Source organism: Polypterus senegalus, unplaced genomic scaffold (assembly GCF_016835505.1).
Source record: "Polypterus senegalus isolate Bchr_013 unplaced genomic scaffold, ASM1683550v1 scaffold_1456, whole genome shotgun sequence".
Taxonomy (NCBI): domain Eukaryota; kingdom Metazoa; phylum Chordata; class Cladistia; order Polypteriformes; family Polypteridae; genus Polypterus; species Polypterus senegalus.
In genome coordinates, this window is record NW_024381644.1 from 1 (window position 1) to 22,514 (window position 22,514).

At 40.1% G+C, this 22,514-nt stretch overlaps 1 long non-coding RNA gene across 1 annotated transcript; it reads right to left on the minus strand.

Moving 5' to 3' along the window:
• Nucleotides 1-2,759: 2,759 nt before the first annotated feature.
• LOC120520712 lies at nucleotides 2,760-4,169 on the minus strand. Its single transcript, XR_005631896.1, has 3 exons — nucleotides 3,947-4,169; nucleotides 3,483-3,571; nucleotides 2,760-3,403 (listed from the first exon to the last, which is right to left on the minus strand). It is a non-coding gene; the product is annotated as an uncharacterized LOC120520712 (long non-coding RNA).
• Between the last annotated feature and the right edge of the window lie 18,345 nt (nucleotides 4,170-22,514).

A 22,514-nucleotide genomic window follows, 5' to 3' on the forward strand; every position in this document is an offset into this window, starting at 1 on the left:
TACGCCGCGGGTTGGCTAGTTTATAGTATTGTATCAGTTACTGCCAAGCGCTCCTTTTTGAGGACCTGACGATAAAATTAAACGAAAAATAAATCGTCCACCAAACAAAATGGCAACGTATCCATTATTTGCACATTTTGACCGACTCTGGAAATGTATTGTGCGAGGAGGGAACCATTGTTTAAATTTGACTAATACTACTCAAATCTAAATAAATACAAAGAGGCGCAAAACGGAATAAAAACTAAATAAAACAGATCACCGAAACATCAATTTTCTACCCCGCCAAATTAGGTTTATTTGGCAATAGCAAATAAGAATATAATGAGCAGCACGTGGTGGCTGGGGAAAAGAAATTGGTAACAATTGAACTTAATGCCGAACGACATAAACTTAAAAAAAAAAGATTATAACGGAATCAAATACCATCACACGAAAAATGCGATATTTACATATATATTTCTATGCAAGTTTTTTTCCTTTCTAGGCCTACTCACAAATATGAGGTCCCAGTCTCGAGACAACTACACATCGGTACAGAACTACTCAAAATACAGATATTAAAAAATATTTTACCTTGGCGCCTTCCTTCAACATCTGGGCAAAACCTGGGGCTTTGGGTACGTGAAGAGACATGGCTTTAACGTGCTTTTTATCGCCTAAAAAAACCACAATTTATTTCACGTCAAAAACGTGACACAAGCACAGTTCCCAACAGTCAGCTAAAAAGCACTTGGTAACGCCTGTCGCTACCCGATTTGCGCGCGCAGGCGTATTGAAAGCCTAGCATGCCGTAAAGTGTTCACGCATGCGTTATACAGATTGGGCAGAACCGTAAAGTGAGCGATGACGTATTCGTTCAATACGTATGTAATAACACACTCCGCATGCGCTTAATAAAAAAAATAATATATATACTAAACATTTCGCTTTACGGCATGGATCGGTCTCAACTGCGCATGTTGATACACAACTGGGTAGTACAGTATATTCGTTTCAATACTGTAGTAGTTTACCATAATGATAATATTATTAAATATTCATTGTACGTTCTGTTTTCAGGGCTGAATTAAGCTTGTCATACTCCTTGTTATAAACGTTAATTGTTTATCACTGAGATCCCTTCGTTTAGTTTACATAGCACTTTTTTTTCAGTTCCCATTGTACAAAGAAGTATTTGACCATTGCATATGTTATTATAGTCTACATATAAAAAATAAATGTCGGTTTTAAAAATAGATGTATTCAAGTACTATATTGTCTTTGAGTAACGCAAAGAAATTACTCGTGTCAGCTTTATGTTGTATTTAAATTCCAATGTCAAATAGTTCAGATATATAGCAATACAATAAATAAATAAAGTGTGAACTAAAAACTGAGTAATCATATAAAATATGTTCAAAATATTGACAAGATGCCATATATGTTAAAGTAACCAGGATGATTATTGCATAAATGCACAGCAGTATAGATTATTATTGCATTTTAGTAAACAGTCATTACTAGTAAACAGTCATTACACACACTACCTACATTAATTGTACATGATCAATGACAATGATTTCAGATTGAAGAGATATGAGTTCAATAAGTTTATAGCAGTTTTTTTTTTTGTCTGTTTGTATTCGGATTCAGCGGGTTAGAAAATGGATGGATGGATGGATGTTTGTAGCATACAGATTGATCTGAAATGCCTGCCTGATGGGAGAAGCTCAAACACGTTCTGTCCAAGATGAGTGTTTGCCTTGATGATGTTTTTAGCCCTTCTTACACAGGGAATCTTGTATAGATGATCAAGTGATGGCAGTTCAGTTCCATTAAAGCGTGCTGTGATGTTTTATGATCCACTACAGGGCTTTTTTGGCAGGTTTGGTGCAGTTGTTGTACCAGGCTGTCATGCAGTTAGTCAAAATGAGTGTGTATATATGTAAAAATGAACTGTTGATGCACTTTTCATCCCTGGAATAACTTTACATATTATTACTAATTATGAAATACACGTGTGTCATAGGGCATCATGGTTTACAAAACTTTGTTTCGGTAATACTAGTGGATTGCATAAAGAGTCTTTCAAGAAAAAGAAATCTTCATTTCATGTCTAATCCACAAAGCACAACCCCAGCACCATCTTCTGTGATACTATTGCTTGTCTTGTACTCAAATTTAAATAGCTTTTATTCACCCATATAGTGTCTTAAATGCGAGTTAATAACTGAAAAAGGAAATACACTTTTCATGCAAATTTTATTGAATAAATGTTATGAGAACAAAAGTGAACAATGTGAGAACAATGCACCTAAAAAAAAAATTTGTCAAATGTACAAAAAAAAAAAAAAGTAAAAAAAAAAAAATCACCACAGATTTAACATTTTACCCAGAGCACAGAAAATTTAAAGTTACATTTTTTGCTATTTTGATCATTAAAATTATTCCACAAATAACTTCTGTAACATTTTAATACTAATAAAGTCCAAACTGCTTAACAAATACATATAACTTTATGAAACTGCGAAAATACATATACACAAAAAGTACACAAGAGGAAAATTATATACATCTGATGGTCAGATGGCCCTGTTGAAGAACACAAAAAGGTCTAGTTGGTCAGAGAAGGTCACAGACTCCCCAGGCCCCTGTGGACATTTTTAGCAAGCATATTGTTGTAGTGTTAATCCAGATGCCACTCCATTTCAAGGGGGTCTTCAGAAATCTTCTCTCTTCAGCACCACAGACAGTTGCACAAGACTTGACCAGGTGCATGGCAAAGGGCATCACCAGACAAAAAAAAAAAAAGCAAAAAAACAATGGTTATTATCTAGTGTAAATCTTTCAAAGTGTATGCAGTTCAAGTCATAAACCATTACAACTGATAGAAGTGGAAATTAAACAGAGGTGAAGTTTAAAAATGGTGTTTTAAAAGTATTTTGATAGGTTTTTCATTTATAGCTGGCATTCTATATTTTTGGTATACATGTGCAAGCTGCTTCACCAGTCCTTTCATAAGCAAATTAGTTGGCAATATTGGTTGTGGATTAAAGATTAAAATGAGGAGTGTTGGGGGAGAGACAGTACCAAATACAGGAAGGGACTAAATTGTTCAGAGCTTTTTATGTAATGAATAGTAAAGTACTTTCAAATCAATTGTGAAGGAGACAGCCATCCAGTTTATTAAAGCTAAGGTCAAGTAAATGAGCTTGGAATATGGAGAAAAACAAAATGTAAACAAAACAAGATACATTACCCCAGAATACTTGGCAATGACGCAGTAGATTCAGACCCAAGACTCAAATGAAGGATTCTGGAAGCACTGGGCAGTAGCATCATCTTCTATTCCAACAGATATCACAGCATTCTCTCCTTCTTTAATTGCTGCCCTATCTTTCGATTAAATTCTTCCACTTCACTAAGGCAAGTAAAATATAAAATAATAAATAAGAATTGTTCAAACACTTACTTCAAACATTCATAGACTTGACTTTTACCCGACACTGTATTCTGGGCCACCAAGAAATAAATCTTCTGCCTCCTGTCCTGATACACCTTGTAGAGCAGCCAGGGCATGGATGATGGACTATCAAAAGTAAGAAAAAACAGAATACAAAAGTTGCTTGCATGTAACTGAAATATGACCACATCACATTATAAGTGAAGGCATACACCAATTACCCAGTAACAAAGCATAAAACCCTAAGAATGTGTTCTTTATTTTGCAAATGAAACAGCCTGGTTTTGTTTCTATTGAAACTCATACAATGAGAAAAACAACAGCTAACGTGATTGCGAGGATTCATACACAGACTAAGATATTGTGATCTAATGTCTGGGGGTGGAAATTGCATAGTCTATTGCATAAGAAAAAACACATTGCTATATTGAAGTGGGCAGAAGACTACAGATCATCTGGTGCACAAATTATTTACACAACAGGCCACCCCAGCGGTCTTACCTCAGGGAATAAGACATCCAGAATGAACTGCACACGATCTCTAATAGGGAATGCTGTTTGTACAGTTCTCAGAAATCTCTCAAGATATGAGAAAAGGGCATCCTGTTGTTCGTCAGACTCCAGGTACACAGGCACTCGGAAAGATGACTTTTCCTGGAATCTATCCAGCCACTTAGAAGGCTCATTACCACGGAGTATCCTCTGTGTTCAAGAAACAAAAAAAAAAAAAAGGCCAATGTTGCTTGTAAATGCATTAAGCTACCAGTAAAACCTGAAATGTTTCCATATAAATATATGGTTAACAGTGCTATGATTTGTCAAAATGATATAAACAAAAATATTGTAGTTGTATGTAAGGAATTGAAACTCAACACATAGCAAATAGTGATCCACTTGATCTTGTTGCCTGCTCCAAGCAGGAAACAATATGGCATCTTTCAAACCCAGGTTGTCCTGTAATTAGAGATATAAATATTAACACACAATTATGAATATAAATGAACAAATAAATACTGAACTAGAAACTTACTGGAAAACCAACAAGTGGGTCCACATTCTTGGTTTTCCACGTGGGCACCACATACATATCCACAACATGAATATCTTTCCCCTGTTAAAAACAGAATTAAAGAATTATAAAGAAATAAACCAATTTAGAAACAATATTTAATCCAACAAAAGGTCAGTGAATGAGACACAAAAACAAATTACATGTCTTTGGGCTGCTTCTTGTACTATCTTGAAGCAGGCATTTCCAATCTAGAACAAATTAACAGATTAAATAAATCAATTATGCAAGTAAGTAATCTTTAATTCAAGTTTTCTTAGAAGGTTCTATTAATGAGTAAAAATACCAAAAAGTTAATACACTTACATTGGAATCCATGCACTGGTTTAACCCAAGACTCCAGAAGTCCTCACGTGTAAGACAGATATTTCCCTCCTTGACAATCAGTTCTGCTGAGGGACGATGTGGGTCCAGGACATACTTCAGCTAAACACAAGTAATTATTGTAGAAGTTAATAAAAGATGTTTGTAAAAACACTCTGCAAGCTGGCTGTAAAACCACAATTACATTTCCGTTAAACAAGCAATAATGCAAAGGTGACAGGTCACTTGCCAGTTCATCCTGAAAAGGCCCCAAATCCTTCTCCCACTTATCTCCTAAGCAAGCATAGGGATGATCATTCACTTGAGAAGATATCCAATATCGATGGTCTTGAAGACAGCAATCCTTAGTCGGTCCACGATCTGATATAATAGATTATAAAACAAACTTTTACATTTCATTCTGTCTGTTACAAATAGCAGGAATTTAAAATTTCTCTTCTGGACCAGTTTCTACAGCAACATTCATTGAGGTTAAAACATTTAACCAGATCAGAAACTCAGGTAACACCCTTACTTTCCAAACTGTAGTACGGCCTCAAACGTGAGACATTGAGCTGATGGTGCTTTCCGTCGTCTTTCAGGACTGTAGCGACACCTTTTGAAGAGATGCTGGATACAGTAAAAGGCCCTTGGTGACGGCTGGCAAGGCTCGGTTTCAGACATTGCTTTTTTGGGTTTTCAGAAACAAGGACAGAATCCCCAATATTGACTGTACATGTTTTCACCAACTTCCTTTTATGGTTTCCATAAGACCTCTGTTGTCTTGTCTGTGCCTTCTCAATATTCTTGAGAATCTGCAAAAGCAGGCATTAAACTTTAAATTCTGTAATATTTCATAGGCTATATCGATTAAGTCTTTTGTTGGGCAAGAACCTTTTCATTTAAAGCTTTCATTTCTTTAACTCTGGTGTCAATATCTTCTTCTGGATCTCCAATGTCAATAGATTCTCCCATTGGACAGGCGTTTGAAACTTCTAGTAAGCGCGGATGTCGGTGAAAAAGCAAGAAATATGGAGTGTACCTTGTTGAAGACTGGTTATAAAAAGTTCACCATTAGCACACTGCATTAGGACTAATGAAAGGTCAAACACATTAGAAGATTGGCAACCGGGGCATGTGTACCCACCTGCCTAGCCGTGTTGATGCCATATACAACTGCAGGAAGATGGAGATCCCAATCATTGTGGCTCTCATTAACATATTTTCTCAGTGCACGTTTGATATTTTGATTTGTTCTTTCATCCTGTTTATTTCAAAAGGATTTACAAACATTTAACAAATAATCTTTTCTCAGTTACCAACAACATCCAATATGAATTAAAGAATTAAACACACACAATTACCTGCCCATTTGTCTGAGGATGGTAAGCACTGGAGACAGCATGCTTTATTTTTAGGACTCCAAAGATATTCTCATTTAGCTGTGGATGAAGAATCAACAGAATTGCTTCAGTAGTTCACACAAGGGATAATAAATGGGTTTATAAATAATGGACTTTCAAGAAATGTTTCCATTTAAAAATGAAAAGCATTTTTTTTTTCCCCAACAGTACCTCGTTGACAAACTCTTTGCCTTGGTCAGTAATGATCTTCCTAACCATGCCAAATGTGTACAGCTTCCCTATGATGGCTGCAGACACTTCACTCGCTGACTTAGACTGTAGAGGCTCAGCAACCGATCCACTTTGTGTAGAGGTCAGTCATGGTCAACACATACTTGTTACTTCTGGCAGTTTCACACATTGGGCCAAAGAGATCCAGACCTACCACCTCCCAAGCTTCTTTCACCTGATAAAATATTTGCCTTTAAATCTTTATCCTCATTCGATTTTATTTCACAAACCTGGAGCCCACCATTACCTTGATGGAATGCAAGAATGGTACCATGGTCTTGATGGGATCATTCAGCTGACAGCGGTGACAACATCTCACCTAAAACAAGAGATACAAACTGAATGAAATTTTGCATCATACGCTTACTTTGTAGATAAGAAAGAATTTAACACTTAAAGCTACAATAGATTTGGAAACAACTTTAGTAATGCACAAAGAAATTAGGGACAGCAGCAAGGATAACAAGAATACTACAAAAAAACAAGCATTTTATGAAGGAAAATCATCCTAAACAACTAGCTACCAGAGGATGATAAAACAGGGCTATTGACGACTTAAGTCTTGCTACGGTGCAAAACCAACTTTGTGAGGGTGACATCATAATTATTACTCAATTGGTCTCTTGGCAAGGAAGGAACAGGGGACCACCTAGTCTACTCTTTGGATTACTAGAAAAAATTTCACACACACAGTTACCTGCCCACTTGATCCTTTTAGACGCACTAAGGGTTTATGAGAGAACTGTAAAATTGGGCATCATTTTGAAAAGACAGAACAAACTGCACCAGTCCTCAAAAGAAGAACTGAAGTACAGAAACAGATACTTTAAGGAAACTGTATGACTGCCTGGTAATTGTATCTCAGCTGTAGGGGTCTTGCAAAAACATATGAGCAACATTTTAATATGAACCAATTACTCTGTTTCTTAGTACAAGTCATGATAATCTACAACCTGAGGCAGAATCGTTAAATGTATCTCAAGATTCACACTGGAGTATTTGTAAAACTTACCCAATTAGCTACATTGTTTGTAAGAGTTGGCCAGAAATAGCCAGCAATAGCTCTGTTTCTGGTTCCTCTCACACCGTTATGGTTGCTGGTTCCAGGATTATCATGACACTCCATTAGGACAGCTCTCTTTTGTTCTTCACTCATAACAACCAGACGAAAATATTGTCGGTTTGGCCCGGTGCAAAAAAGTTGGTGGTCTGTCAGAGAACAAAATGATACATTCAGTCATTATTCTTAACACTGATGAATACTGGGACTTATACTTTTAGGTCACTGGACTTAGAAGGTTAAATTTACTCTATGAATTAACTTTTCTGCTCCGTTTACCTTTATTAACACTCTGTGGAGGGTTGCGGCACGGAGAGGGGTTTAATGAAAAAAATAAATAAATAAAACCACAACTATAGGTCACAAAGAATTACTTAGCTACACAAAATATTGCACTAACACTGCAATAAAAAGTAAAGGCTTCTTAACAACAATTCTTTAGAAAACTTTTAGCATTCGTTAGTGAATGCTAATTTACTTCTCTGTTTAAAAGAACTGTAAAATTTAGACACCTGAATTGAGATGCATCTAGGCAGTTCAGATTTTCATATTCCCAAAAAGAGAAAACCTACTAATCCATTAATCAAGTATATATCGGTAAGTAACAGGAAAGTCCACCCAAGCAGTTTTTTTAATAACACAATTAAAAGTTTTGCATATTTCAAAATATTAATGCGTGTTCATTGAAATTACCAGCCTCTTTAAAACGGTACATTTGGTAATATTCCAATTAGTAAAAAAAAGTCAGACAATACTAAATATATCTAAATTATATCTATACTAATAAAAGGCAAAGCCCTCACTCACTCACTCACTCACTCACTCATCACTAATTCTCCAACTTCCCGTGTGGGTGGAAGGCTGAAATTTGGCAGGTTCATTCCTTACAGCTTCCTTACAAAAGTTGGGCAGGTTTTATATCGAAATTCTACGCGTAATGGTCATAACTGGAAGCAGTTTTTCCCCATTTACTGTAATGGAGATGAGCTTCAACGCCATGGGGGCGGAGTTTCGTGTGACATCATCACGCCACCCACGTAATCACGCAGTACATAGAAAACCAGGAAGACCTTCAAAAGCGCTGAAGAAAACATGCATTATATAATTGAGAATGCAGCGAAACAATAAGAAGCGAGCGAGTGACATATACAACCATATTGATGAGTTCTGCTACTTCGGAAACAAAGTACGGTGTAAACCTACACTTTAAATTAAGTTCATAGACAGGCTGCCGCTGGCGTTTGTAATTTAGTGCCTGCCCATATAAGGCCGTCCGTCAGCGGCAATCCAATAGCAAACTGCCACTAAATATTCACGGGTTAAGGACTGTGCTTATGGAGAGGAAGATGAGATGGTCAGGGTGGTGTTTGACACAAACTCAGCGAAACTGCGAGAGAAAGTTTTAAGTGCCAGGACTAAGGTAACATTAAATACAGCCACGGACATAGCGAGATGGCACCAACACAGCTGGGAACCTTCGATGCATGTACACCGAAGCGGCACACGTGAACTGACGCAGTGCACAGATAAAAAGCAACAGTTCTAAAGAGCGCTGAACAAAAACCGAATTACACAACTGAAAAGGCAGCAAAAAATATGAAGCGTCTGATACATACAAGCATATTCATAAATGCTGCTACTGTGGAAACAAAGCACACGTTGGAAAAAGTCAATGTCCCGCTAAAGGAAGACTGTAAAAAAAACCTGTGCATGCAGTGTGTCAGGTCTCAGATAAAGAAGAAGACGAGCTGTTTATTGATGTAGTAAGAAACGAATCGATGAATGAAACCTGTCATCTTTACAACGATTGACAAACACGGAATGTAACTTGAACACAACACATCCTACAAATACGAACCTGATTGAAAGAAATAATGATAATCAAATCCTTGATGACAGCAACACTCAGTAACACTCACAAAACAAATACTGTATATTGACAGTCATGTTACGTTATTTTTAAAATGTTCCCTTTTTCTTTTCTACCTTTTTAACACACTACTTCTCTGCGACGCTGGTATATATATATATATATATATATATATATATATATATATATATATATATATATATATATATATATATATATATATATATATATATATATATATAACCCGATCTACATACTCGAATAATGGATACTTTATTCGCCATCAGTGATTGTTTTGGTAAAGCCATACTCAGTGTATTCATTAGATGAACGGTAAAAAAGTAAGGGCAAGGGGAGGATGACTTATTGAGGCATGCAGGCTGTAGTGCGCGTCAACTCTATCTGAATTGCGCGATCACATTTGAAAAAATATATCTTTTCAAGTTCTATTTAGTCCATATGTGTCAAACTCAAGGGCCGCGGGCCACATCCGGCCCGGCGTGTAATTATATCCGGCCCGCGAGATCATTTTATATACTGTATTATTGTTATTAAAGCCCGGGTATATGAAGCGCTGGTAACACAATAAACTACAGATCCCATAATGCAGCGCTTCAGCTGCCTTGCCGAACAGTTACCACGTTAATCAAGTCTACCTTAAGATGCTGCAAGTTATTGCGAAGCTAGCTCACACGATGCTGAAGAGAAAAGTTGATTCTGAAAATAGAGCCTTTAAAAACCGATGGGAGGCTGAGTATATGTTTACTGAACCCGTGTGTCTCATTTGTGGAGCTAATGTGGCTGTAATTACAGAATTTAATCTAAGACGGCACTATAAAACAAAACATCAGGGTAACCTGAAAGACCTGAATGCAATGCAGAAGATACAGAAAGCAGAAGAATTAAATAAGAATCTGACACTTCAGCGGACGTTTTTACCCGTGCACAATCACAAAGTGATTTCAATTGAGGCTGCTTTTATGGGAGACACAACCACTTGCCCCACTTTCCCTATTACCAAGTAATGTTAAACCAAGTCGTCACTACGGTCTTCCCAAATACGCACTTTGCTGATAAACTGAGCGCACTGCGCACTGAGTTTGCACGGCGCTTTGGTGACTTGAAGAACAAAAAAAGTCCGTCTACATGCGGCTCGAACCTTGTGCATGTTTGGTAGCACATATCTGTGTGAGAAGCTCTTCTCAGTGATAAAGACTAACAAAACAGCACACAGGAGTAAGCCTCACTGATGAGCACCTGCAATCCATCCTGAGAATCTCCACAACACAGAACCTCACACCAAACAGAAACGAACCTGTTGCCAAAAAAAGATGCCAGGCGTCCAGCTCTAAAATGACATATGAGCAAAGACAACTGAATGATTTGATTTGTTATTGCTGAAAGGAACACATTTTATTTATATTTCCAGGTTTTGTTATGCAGCATGTTCATATTTGAATTTGTATAATTTTGACAGGATATATTTTTATGGAGAGCAAAATCTTTTGGGATATTTAAAATCTAAGTTTATTTTTTATAAAATATAAAATTACATAAGAGTAAAGAAATTTGAATGTTTGTTCTTTTAATGTTTACTTTATTTCTAACTTGTATAATTTAGACAGGATATATTTTTATGGAGAGCAAAATATTATAAGTTGTTTAAGGTTTGAGTTGATTTATTCAGGAATAATATTCCTGTCTGTTTTTACCATTCCTACCAAAGATATTTCTGTCGACTAAATAAAAATTCCTTCTATTTAAAATTTAAATAGAACTTGAACAAATACGATAGTTCATAATATCCACGCAGACTTGCACGTAAGAGCGGGAGTTATCCGTTTTAACAAGCAGCATATTGCACTGATACTGAAATAGCTGTGTGTGTATATATGTAGATATGTATGTATATGTATATTTATATATGTGTGTGTGTATGTATGTATATATATGTAGATATATATGTATGTATATATGTGTATATGTATAGATATGTATATATATATGTTTGTGTGTGTGTGTAAATATATATATATATATTTATATTTATATTTATATGTATATATATATATGACAACAACACTCATCACTCACAACAGTGACAAAACAATAACATTGACAATCATGTTACGTTATTTTCAAAATGTTTCCTTTTCTTTTTCATTGCTTCTTTAACATACTACTTCTCCATGGCCTTGGTATTTTACTAGTTACAGTATATACTGTATTCTCAAAAACTGAAAAGCATTCAATAAACATTACACATAGTACCTTTAATCATAAAACTCACGGACGCGTCGTATTTCACTTCGCTCTCTGACCGTTAAATTGTTGCTAAATTCTTCCCGTAAAAGATATTCTTTCAAGTTGTTGTAAAATTGAAAAGTCTTCATTTTTTCAAGAAGTGAAAAGTATTCTTCTTCCCGAAGAAAAATTCAATATGCTCCTATTCTTCTTTATGGCGTTCTTCTTTCTCCTTCTCTCTCGAATGGTGGAAGTTATATTTGTTAATGCAGACCGAAATTTAAATCCCACAGTAACTTTTTTTCTCGTGTGTCGTAAAACATTAGACATGAAGAAAAATGCTTACTACTGCCGATGAAATGGATTCTGCCGAAGATATTACATATTTCAGAGAGAGAATTGAAGATTTATCGGAAGAAATGACAATGTTGGCGGCCCTTTTAGACTCCGATATAGATTAAACTATTTTTGAAATTATCAAAGAACAGGTGGAACGGACTCTACTTCACTCCAGTTCAGGTGACGCAGTTCCCTGCTCTGGACGTCCATCCTTTGACATTCCAGCTGAGTCAATAGAACACCTTCTGTTATGCGGTTTAAAAGTACGACAGATTGCAGATCTATATGGTGTATCGGATAAGACGATCACAAGGCGAATGAGCCAGTTTGATATACGGTAAACTGCAACGGCTGTATTAGTTTAGGTACTTTGACACAGTGTTCTTGACATGGAATGCTCAAAGCAGCTCCAACTAATATTTTGAACATTTATTTATTAAGGATTCATTTCATGATACATTTATTTATTTATGCTCACATTTCACAGTACTTTTATTTATTTACGCATTTATTTATTTATTTCATTTTGTCTGAAATATTCCTCCATATTATCTCAGGGTGTCTTACAAAGATGCCTTGAAATAACATTAAAAACATCACTAAGAACAAATGTATTATAAATATGAACTATAGCAGCAAGCAACTTACTGTAAAAAAAATTGATCAAATAGATTGGTTTAAGTGATAATAGCTCATTTCCTTAATTTAAGTCTGTGGATATAAAGTTAAACTTCTTTGTAAGATTAATAGCCATTGGAATAAATGACTATTTGAACAGTGGCTCTTCATTTCTTGGCATCTGACCTGATTGCACAACTCAGAGCGAATTAAAGAATTTTAACAAGTGGACAGTAACAGCACTAAGGACAGGGACAGTCAGCGACACAGTGTTCTTTTCTTTTTTTGAAAAAGAATCATATATTTCTATAAAACTGGTTGGATACGTTAGGTTTTATAAACCTGATGCCTTAAGACAAATGGCAGTTTATTAATAATAACTGATGTCTAAAGATATTCTTAAACAAACACAATTTGCTCATAAGAGGAAGTTGCAACAATAGATCAAAATGGAAAGGAAACTTTATATGATTTACGTGAGTGGGAAAATAAAAACACTACATACTTTATATAACACATATATATATATATATATATAGTACAGTACCTGCCAAATAATACAAAGAGTACACGCATGTGTTTACGCCCTAATTAGGGCTTATCAGGTGTGCACACCTAAGCTTCCTCTTCTGGCGGTTGAACATTGGACATCAGCGTTCGCCACAAAGGCAGCTTCGTTTATTTTGCAGGATTAATATTTTCATTTTGGTCAACTAATGTGGAACTAAAATGAATAACATACTATTATGTCAAATTGTACTGCATGCACAGTTCGATCGGGCCGTGCGTAAAGTGGATATTTTGTTTTAATGTTTTTCATTAAAGCATGCGGTGTGTGTCATTCACGTGATTCCGTTGCGGCCCGATCTGCGTGCATATGCGTATTGAAAGGCTACGTCATCACACACTTAGCGCTGCCTAATCTGTTTAACACATGCGTAAATGCTTGAAGGCGGTTTCGCCGACTGTGGAAGATCCGCGTGTTTCCGCTTACTGTGGAGCTACACAGAGGCTGCAGCCAGACCCTGTCGCTACCCGATCTGCGTGCCTACCGATTTTCGGCGCGCGCGTTGTTCGCTACCGATCTGCGTGCCTACCCGATTTGCGCGCACAGGCGTATTGAAAGCCTAACATGCCGTAAAGTGTTCACGCATGCGTTAAACAGATTGGGCAGCACCGTAAAGTGTGTGATGACGTAGACTTTCACTCGCGCGCGCATGCAGATCGGTCGGACAGCGGGAACCAGGGAACATTAAAACAAAAAATCACTGCGGCGCGACCGATCTGAACTGTGCATACAGCACAATTTGACATTACGGTTTATTCATTTTAGTTCACATTAGTTGACCATAATGAAAATATTCATCCTGCAAAATAAGCGAAGCAGCCTTTGTGGCGTAGCGTTGATGACCAATGTTGATCGCCGTAGAAGCTTAGGTGTGCACACCTGATGATCCCCAATTAGGGCGAACTATACACTGTGTACTCTTTGTATTATTTGGCAGGTACTATATATATATTGTGAACGGCACCCGGGCACAGACAGGCGGACATGTTGTTTTCAACCACCACCGCGTTTATTACAGAGACTATTTACAATACTTATGGTCACAAAGACCCCCAAATAATGGTCACAAAGACCCAGTTCCGTGCACAAACCCCAAATCACCCAAAGTCCTGGCCACAATGCCTTTCTTGGACGCCTCCACTCTCCACTGCCGTCCTCCTTCCACCCGACTCCAGCCCTGAATGAAGGGAGGCGGCCCCTTTATAGCTGACCGGATGAGCACCTGGTGTTCCCGGCATACCTTAGTTGCCCGCCCCAGCGTGGCGGAAGTGCCGGCTGTCCTCCGGCTGCTCTCGAGGCGCCGTCATAAATCTTCCCCAGCACTTCCTGGTGTGGCAGGAGTGCTGGGAAGCTAAGTCCCAAGGCATTGGGGCACCTCCTGGCGGTGACCACGGGCTCCCTACAGGGAAGGGCTTCCATGCCGTTGACCCGTGGCCCCAAAGCAACCCGGAAGGCGAACCCCCGTGGTCAGGCGGGCTCTGACCCTCTTCCGGTCCCTCCTGGCGTCCCGGCGGGTCATAGCCCCTGGCATCCCTGACAGTGCCCACAGCCAGCGAAGACCACTCGTGGGTAAGAGCGACCCGTCCCGCGAGGGCAGCAGAGCCCAAGCGGGTCCCACTTTCGAGGATAGCGGGGTCGGCCCGCACTCCTAGCAGGGACAGGGCGGAGACACAATCTGCGCACCAACCCATGGTGCATCCCTGCGCCTCGCACAGGTTGTGCTCCCCCCTTTTACCGGCACCCCGGGGCCTCCTCGGTAGGCACCCCCTCCGAGACCTCCGCCCCTTTGTTCTGAGCCACTTCGTTCCCCGTTGGCTCCTCCAGCTGTGGCGCACCTGCGCCACCGACAGAAAGATCCTTCTGCAGGCGGCCCGACATCAGAGGGCTGTTCGCCCTGAAGGGGCTCCTTCAACTTCGCCGGGGTCCGTCCCTACAAAGAGAACACAGGGGCAGAACCGCTGCCAAAGCACCCAGCTCGTGCCGCATGCACGGCAGCGTTCCCCTCAACCGGCACCCGGCACTTGCCTGTCGGCACCCTCTCCGCGGCTTCCGTGTCCCTCTCGATGATGGAATGCGTCGGCACCGCCCGCTCTCTCTCCGCCCGGCCTCAGGGATTCCCTCTGCTCTCCCAGAGGGCAGCCAGCCGCCGCGTGCACCAACAACGCGTCTCACCTTATTGGAGGAATCGGCACCCAGCCTCTTAATCCTCCCTTTACTTTCGGACGCCTTGACGATATGGGGCTCCGTATTAATCAACACGAGCCCCTTTCCCGTCTGCGTCCGTAACATATCGGAGGAATCGGCACCCAGCCTCTTATTCCTCCCTTCACTCTGGGGCGCCATGGCGGTTTGAGACTCCTTATGGAATAAAAGCCTCTGTCCGTCTGCGTCCCTATAGTCTGGCAAGACCGCAGCCGACTCGAGGCGGGCGCTAGGACCAGGGCACTTAGCAGCCCGTGTCCATTCAGCGTCCTCTCGGACTCCCCTCGCCAGCGCGCGCCACAGCCAGCGGCGCCTCCTCCTGTCGGAGGGCTGCTTACTCGGAACTGATCGTTATCATCACAGCCTTTTCAACAGACCCTCCCGCATGCTGTATGCGAGTCGGCTGTACTCACCGTCTCCGCCGTACCTCTCCGGCTGGAGATTCCAGCGTCAGCGCCGTCCGTTGTCGTCGAAGCGTTTGCAGCGCGCGGCGCCTTCCTCTCCAGTTCCAGCACCTCAGCCCGGAGGGCGCGTAGCATCTGTAAAACACGCTGCTCCACGGGCTGAAGGGGCGCCTCAGCTCCGCCAGAGCAGCCGGCAAAGACAGGAAGTTAACCAGCGCGAGCCTACCTGTCTGTCAGCCTCCGCGCGGCCACTTCCTGTGGGCCTTTTCCTCCGGCCCAATCGGGTCTCCCCCCTGCCCGTGATGGACATTCCTTGGTCCCGCCTCTCTGCAGTCATCGGCGGGCACACAAGACACACCGTCAATGGCGTGCCTGTCAGGGGGAGGGACTTCTGGTCCGCGGCCATCTTGGCTCCCCTTCTGCGGCGGCGTGCTTGCGGCAGCCTTGTCGTTGCCAGCACCTTCGAGCTGCAGCGTCTCTTCCTCCGCAGCCCTCTCGGCTGCCGCCCGTCTTCGAGCCCGCAAACCAGCATCGCCCGCCACTGGCAGCGGATCCGGGAGGTCCCTGCCTGGAAAACAAAACACACGCCCGGCCCCCAAGGGCCGGCTGCCGATAGGCAGGGAACTCACCTCCCAGGTCCCGTCTAACCGAAGCGTCCTCGCCGTGGCCTCTCTGGGCGCCATGCCGTCCCGGCGCCTCCAGCAGCGGCGTCGTGGAGCCCGCTGCACTCCTCCAATACGCGCCGCCCGCCCGCTTCAGGGAATACGGCCCTCCTGCGGACCCCTGGCGGTCCGTGGGGTTCCTTTACCCAGCGGGGCTGTGTGCACGCAGCACCAGCGGTGCGTGGGTGGGGCCCCTGCTGCACCGGGCGTCCACAACAATATTTTTTTGAACAGGTCTCCGCCTTGAAACAGGCGGAGCATCCTGCCGGCTACGCCAGATGTGAACGGCACCCGGGCACAGACAGGCGGACATGTTGTTTTTCAACCACCACACGTTTATTACAGAGACTATTTACAATACTTATGGTCACAAAGACCCCCAAATAATGGTCACAAAGACCCAGTTCCGTGCACAAACCCCAAATCACCCAAAGTCCTGGCCACAATGCCTTTCTTCGGGCCGCCTCCACTCTCCACTGCTTGTCCTCCTTCCACCCGACTCCAGCCCTGAATGAAGGAGGCGGCCCCTTATAGCTGACCGGATGAGCACCTGGTGTTCCGGCATACCTTAGATGGCCACGCCCAAGCGTGGCGGAAGTGCCGGCTGTCCTCCCGGCTGCTCTCCGGGCGCCGTCATAAATCTTCCCCCCAGCACTTCCTGGTGTGGCAGGAGTGCTGGGGAAACAAGTCCCAAGGCATTGGGGCACCTCCTGGCGGTGACCACGGGCTCCTACAGGGAAGGGCTTCCATGCCCTTGACCCGTGGCCCCCAAAGCAACCCGGAAGGCGAACCCCACGTGGTCCAGGCCGGGCTCTGACCCTCTTCCGGTCCCTCCTGGCGTCCCGGCCGGGTCATAGCCCCTGGCATCCCTGACAATATAAAGCATGTAGTGTTTTTATTTTACCACTCACGTAATAAATCATATAAAGTTTCCTTTCCGTTTTGATCTATTGTTACAATTTCCCTCTTATGTGCAAATTGTGTTTGTTTAAAAAAATCTTTAGACATCAATTATTATTAATAAAATTGCCATTTGTCTTAAGGCATCAAGTTTACAAAACCTAATGTAGCCAACCAGTTTTATAGAAATATATGGTCCTCTTTCAAAAAAAGAAAAGAATTAACACTGTGTTGCATGGCATTGTGCCGACTGTCCCCCTTAGTATTAACTGTGACTGTCCACTTGTTAAATTCTTGAATTCGTTCTCAGTTCTGCAGTCAGGTCAGATGCTGAAGAAATGAAGAGCATAAAGCCACTGGTTCAAATCCTCATTTATTCTAATGGCTATTAATCTTACAGAGAAGTTTAACTTTATACCACAGACTTTTAAGGAAGTGAGCTGTTATCATTTGAATCAATCTATTTGATCTATTTTTTTTTTTTTTACAGTAAGTGCTTGTTGCTGTAGTTCATATTTGTAATATTTGTTCTTAGTGATGTGTTTTTAATGTTATTTCAAGGCGTCTCTGTAAAACCCGCTGAGAAACCAACTTACCTATTAATATAATAAAACTGAACTGAATTTAACAGCTGTAAAATAAAATATTCTCCACTGAGCAGAATTTAAACAGCATGAAGTAGTTCAGTTTATGATGAACAACATGTGGACGGAGGGCAGTGATATTCTTTCTTACAAGTCTAATTAACACAACGCACCGCTGTTGGTGTGCAGACTCCTCGTCTCATGTCAGTGATTTTATTCACCCATATTGACACAGAGCCAGTTCATTATTATAACTTAAAAAAAGGAAATACAATACACTTATCGTACATTTTTATTGAAGGAATAAATGGTACATTTAAAAATAAAAGTGAAAGATCTGTGAACAATGTTTCTCAAAAACAAATTATACACACCCATATTTATATGTATATATACTGTATATATATTATGAGTAGAAAATTCAGTAATCATAAAGATGTATAAATGGGAAATGCATTTAACTAGAACACAACTACAATGAAAATGGCCAACAAGTGGTGGTGTTAAAAACTATTAGGGAAGGAGAACACAAATATATTTACAGATTTTACCTTAGTATTTAAAAAATGTTAGCCAAGGTTTTGAACACAATAAAAGTGAATCACTAAATTTGTCAAAAAAGGAAAAATGCTATTTTAGCTTTATGAACAAGATGCTACTCAGAGTCAGAGTTGTTATCCAGCAATATTCCATAAAAATTCTGTTCTATTTAAACTGACATTTTTCCTGATCTGTCCCTTAACATTTGTTCACTAATAATATTTTTATATCACCTTTGCTTACAAGTGCAGCTCAAATTGCTCCACAAAAATATACAGTTACAAAGAAAACTGAAGGCATTATAAAAGTAAATGAGAAGCAAATGGAGGGGTCCTTGTCCTTTGTAATAAATACACTGCCTGGTCAAATGGCGGGACAAAGACAAACTTGCAGCCTTCAAGGACACTGGAGATAATAAACCTCTGGGGGTCCCAAGCCAAAGCCCACACAGCCCCCTCTGCACATCCCAGCATACATGATTGTGGCCGTCTCAGTCCAATCAAATTCCATTTCAGGACGTCTTGTGAACTTTTCTTCTATCACAGGCAGTTGGAGTTGATTTAACAGACGGTGGAGACGCAGGGGCAACATTGCAATAAACTGGAAAAAAACAACAGAGAATAACAGCAGAGGTTAGTGCCCAGTGCAGAGCTTACAAAGTGTACACAGTACCATTTCTAATCTATTACAACCAATGCAAGTAACTAAGAAAAAGCCAAATTAGAAAAGTGGGCTTGTTGAAGTTTTTCGAAATGCTTGACATTTGTAGCCTGGCACTTCTCTATTGGCAAAGCACTCCAGATTTTGTTGTACAAGTACAGAAAGCTGCTGGTTTTTATGGTTGATCTTGGAATAAAAAGCAAAGTAACGTTTGAGAAAAGAAATGTTGGGAGCAGACACTCGAAAAAACAGGCAGGGTCTAAAATACTCAAAGCCTTCTAATTATTTAATAGAACCTTGAAATCAATTCTAAGTGAGACAGACAGCCAGTGTAATGAGACCGAGACAAAAAGGCCAATACCTCGTGATCACTTGGCAAAGGCACAGCAGATCAGACCAGAGATTGAGATGGAGGATTCTAGAAGTGTCAGGAGGGCCAGCCGCTACTTCAACATGGCACACATCTCTCCGTCCTTCTTCTTTAACTGCTGCCCCATAACACGACTGGACTCTTCTACTTCACCGTAACTGTTAAAAACATAAAACAGTAGATATTCACTCACAGAGTTCAAACATTAATAAAGTGTACTCTTACTTCTTATTCTGCCTCCTTTCTTGGTTCACCTGTAGATCAATTATTACCAAAGTAAACCATCACAATAGATAAAGGTCTGCTTAGAGTAAAGTCTAACTAATAATATTATTCTTAATTGTGTTTTTTTGTTGGATTTGAAAGAACCCCAACTTAACTGTCATTGTATGTAACATCATTTTTTCCTTTTACATTACATACAGTAGACATTGTGTTACAATCTCTGTATATCTGAACTTCTAATGTGATGTGCTCAGGTGTCAGTACTTACATGAAAACATCTTTGTTTTTCACTCCTGCCTTAGTTTTGTATTAATTTAAAATTAAGTCTCGGTTCTTTCAAAATCCAACAACAAAGCACAGTAACTTAAGAACATAAATGTTATTTTGCAAAACAGAACAACATCCCTGTTTAGTGACTGCTGGTACTGATGCTCCTCAGTCTCTGTGTTTGTGAGGATTCACACTCTGAGGCTTTCTGTCTAAAATTAAAAAGCCGTGTTAGTTACTGGACAGAGTGAGCAGACATACAGTACAGTATTCAAGGCAGCAAAATATTACAGATCAAGTAATAAATATGGGGAGGCTTTGCAGGAATTGTGCACAAATTACTTTTGAAACTGGAAGCCTCAGTAGTCTTACCTGTAGAAATAGCAAATCTAACATGAACTGCACATCATCTTGAACTGGAAATCTAAAAACAGAAGAAAAGGACATCCAGTTGTGTCTCAGAATTCGGGTACACTGGCATCTGTTCAGCCACATGGAAGGCTGGTTACCACCGGGCATCCTGTAGGGTCAAGAAAAAAATACAATAAAGGGGCATTGTACTTCTAACTGCAGCAATAAGAAATAAGTTATTTCTAAGGAGCAAGGCTCCTCCATTATATTCAGTTAATGTATGTTTGTGAACTTCTATAAGCTTATAACACGTGACAACAGCAGGTGCCCAGCCTGTCACTGTGCCACATCAGACGCACACCACACGTCTCTGATGGCTTTGGATATAAATTTTAAAATTGCCTGTTTTCAACCATGGAATTTTTTTCTACTAAATAAGGTTTTAGAAATCCATTAACAATTTATTATCCGCATCCTGCTTTCTTGTAATAACTTAGTTGTTGCTACTCTTGTATGTAATTTAGCCTTCATCATTATAATTTGTTAACTTTATTATGGAAAACTATTGTATTGATGTAATCTGATATCAACATAATAAAAAAAAAAAAGGTTTTGGAGAGCACACTTTACACCGGTCGAGTGTCAGTCCTGCACTCCTAATTCTATTCCTAATTCGACACCTCGATTACATTGTTTTGCTTAACAATTAGCACGCCGTTCACTCTTTAAGATAAAAAAAATGTGGACAAATGTTAAAAGAAACACATCACCAAATGCTAATACGGTGTTATGAAATAAATGACATACATCTATTAATCCATTAACCCAAACACGGAAAATGCTGTGATTTTTACGATTAAACCACGAGATTACGAAGTGGTTTAACTAAAAGTGATGTACTTACAAAAAGCTGTAGATGGCCATTATAAAGTTCACAGACACACGTTGCATTTCATTTCGCTACCTCTTCATTTGACTGGAGCTAAATTTTTCAGGCGACACATCTTCCATGACGTTCTAAAATTCAAACGTTTCCATCTTTTCCAGTAACAAGTCCACTTACAGACGGAGTTAAAGGACAACACAAAAATGACTCGCAAGTACAAATCAAACCTGACGAGTGACGTGTGTCGTAAAACATTCGACATGCGCAGAACAAATCGGACAGTGTTGTGAAATGAATTTTAATTAAGCAGAGAGCGCGTGCGCGAGACAAATCGGATGGGGACTCATGTCGCAAAGTAAAAAAGCGCAGATCGGACAGGGTCGTAATAGTAAAGCTCTGCGCATGCGCGCATCTTGTAGCGCAAAATCGGGTAGGCAACGCAGATCGGGTAGCGACAGACCCCTCTCGATCGGGCCGGCAACGGGAACCAGGTAGTGACACACACCGCATGCGCTTAATGAAAAAAACATTAAATACAAAAAAAAAAAAATCACTTTACGGCACGACCTGATCTGAACTGTGCATGCAGCACAATTTGACATTACGGTTTATTCATTTTAGTTCCACATTAGTAGACCATAATGAGAATATCCTGCAAAATAAACGAAGCAGCCTTTGTGGCGTAACGTTGATGACCAATGTTCGATCGCCATAAGAAGAAGCTTAGGTGTGCACAACTGATTAGTCCCAATTAGGGCGACCTACACACTGTGTACTCTTTGCATTATTTGGCAGGTACTAATATATATATGTTATATAAAGTACAGTATATAGTTTTTTATTTTCCCACTCACGTAATAAATCATATAAAGTTTCCTTTCCTTTTGATCTATTGTTGCAAATTCCCTCTTATGTGCAAATTGTGTTTGTTTAAAAATATCTTTAGACATCAATTATTATTAATAAAATTGCCATTTGTCTTAAGTCATCAGGTTTACAAAACCTAATGTATCCAACCAGTTTTATAGAAATATATGGTCCTTTTTCAAAAAAAGAAAAGAACACAGTGTTGCATGGCATTGTGCTGACTTTGATCTTTTTTTTTTTTACAGTAAGTGCTTGTTGCTGTAGTTCATATTTGTAATATGTTTGTTCTTAGTGATGTGTTTTTAATTTTATTTCAAGGCGTCTCTGTAAAACCCGGTGAGAAACCAACTTACCGATTAATATAATAAAACTGAACTGAATTTAACAGCTGTAAAATAAAATATTCTCCACTAACTGAGCATAATTTAAACAGCATGAATTAGTTC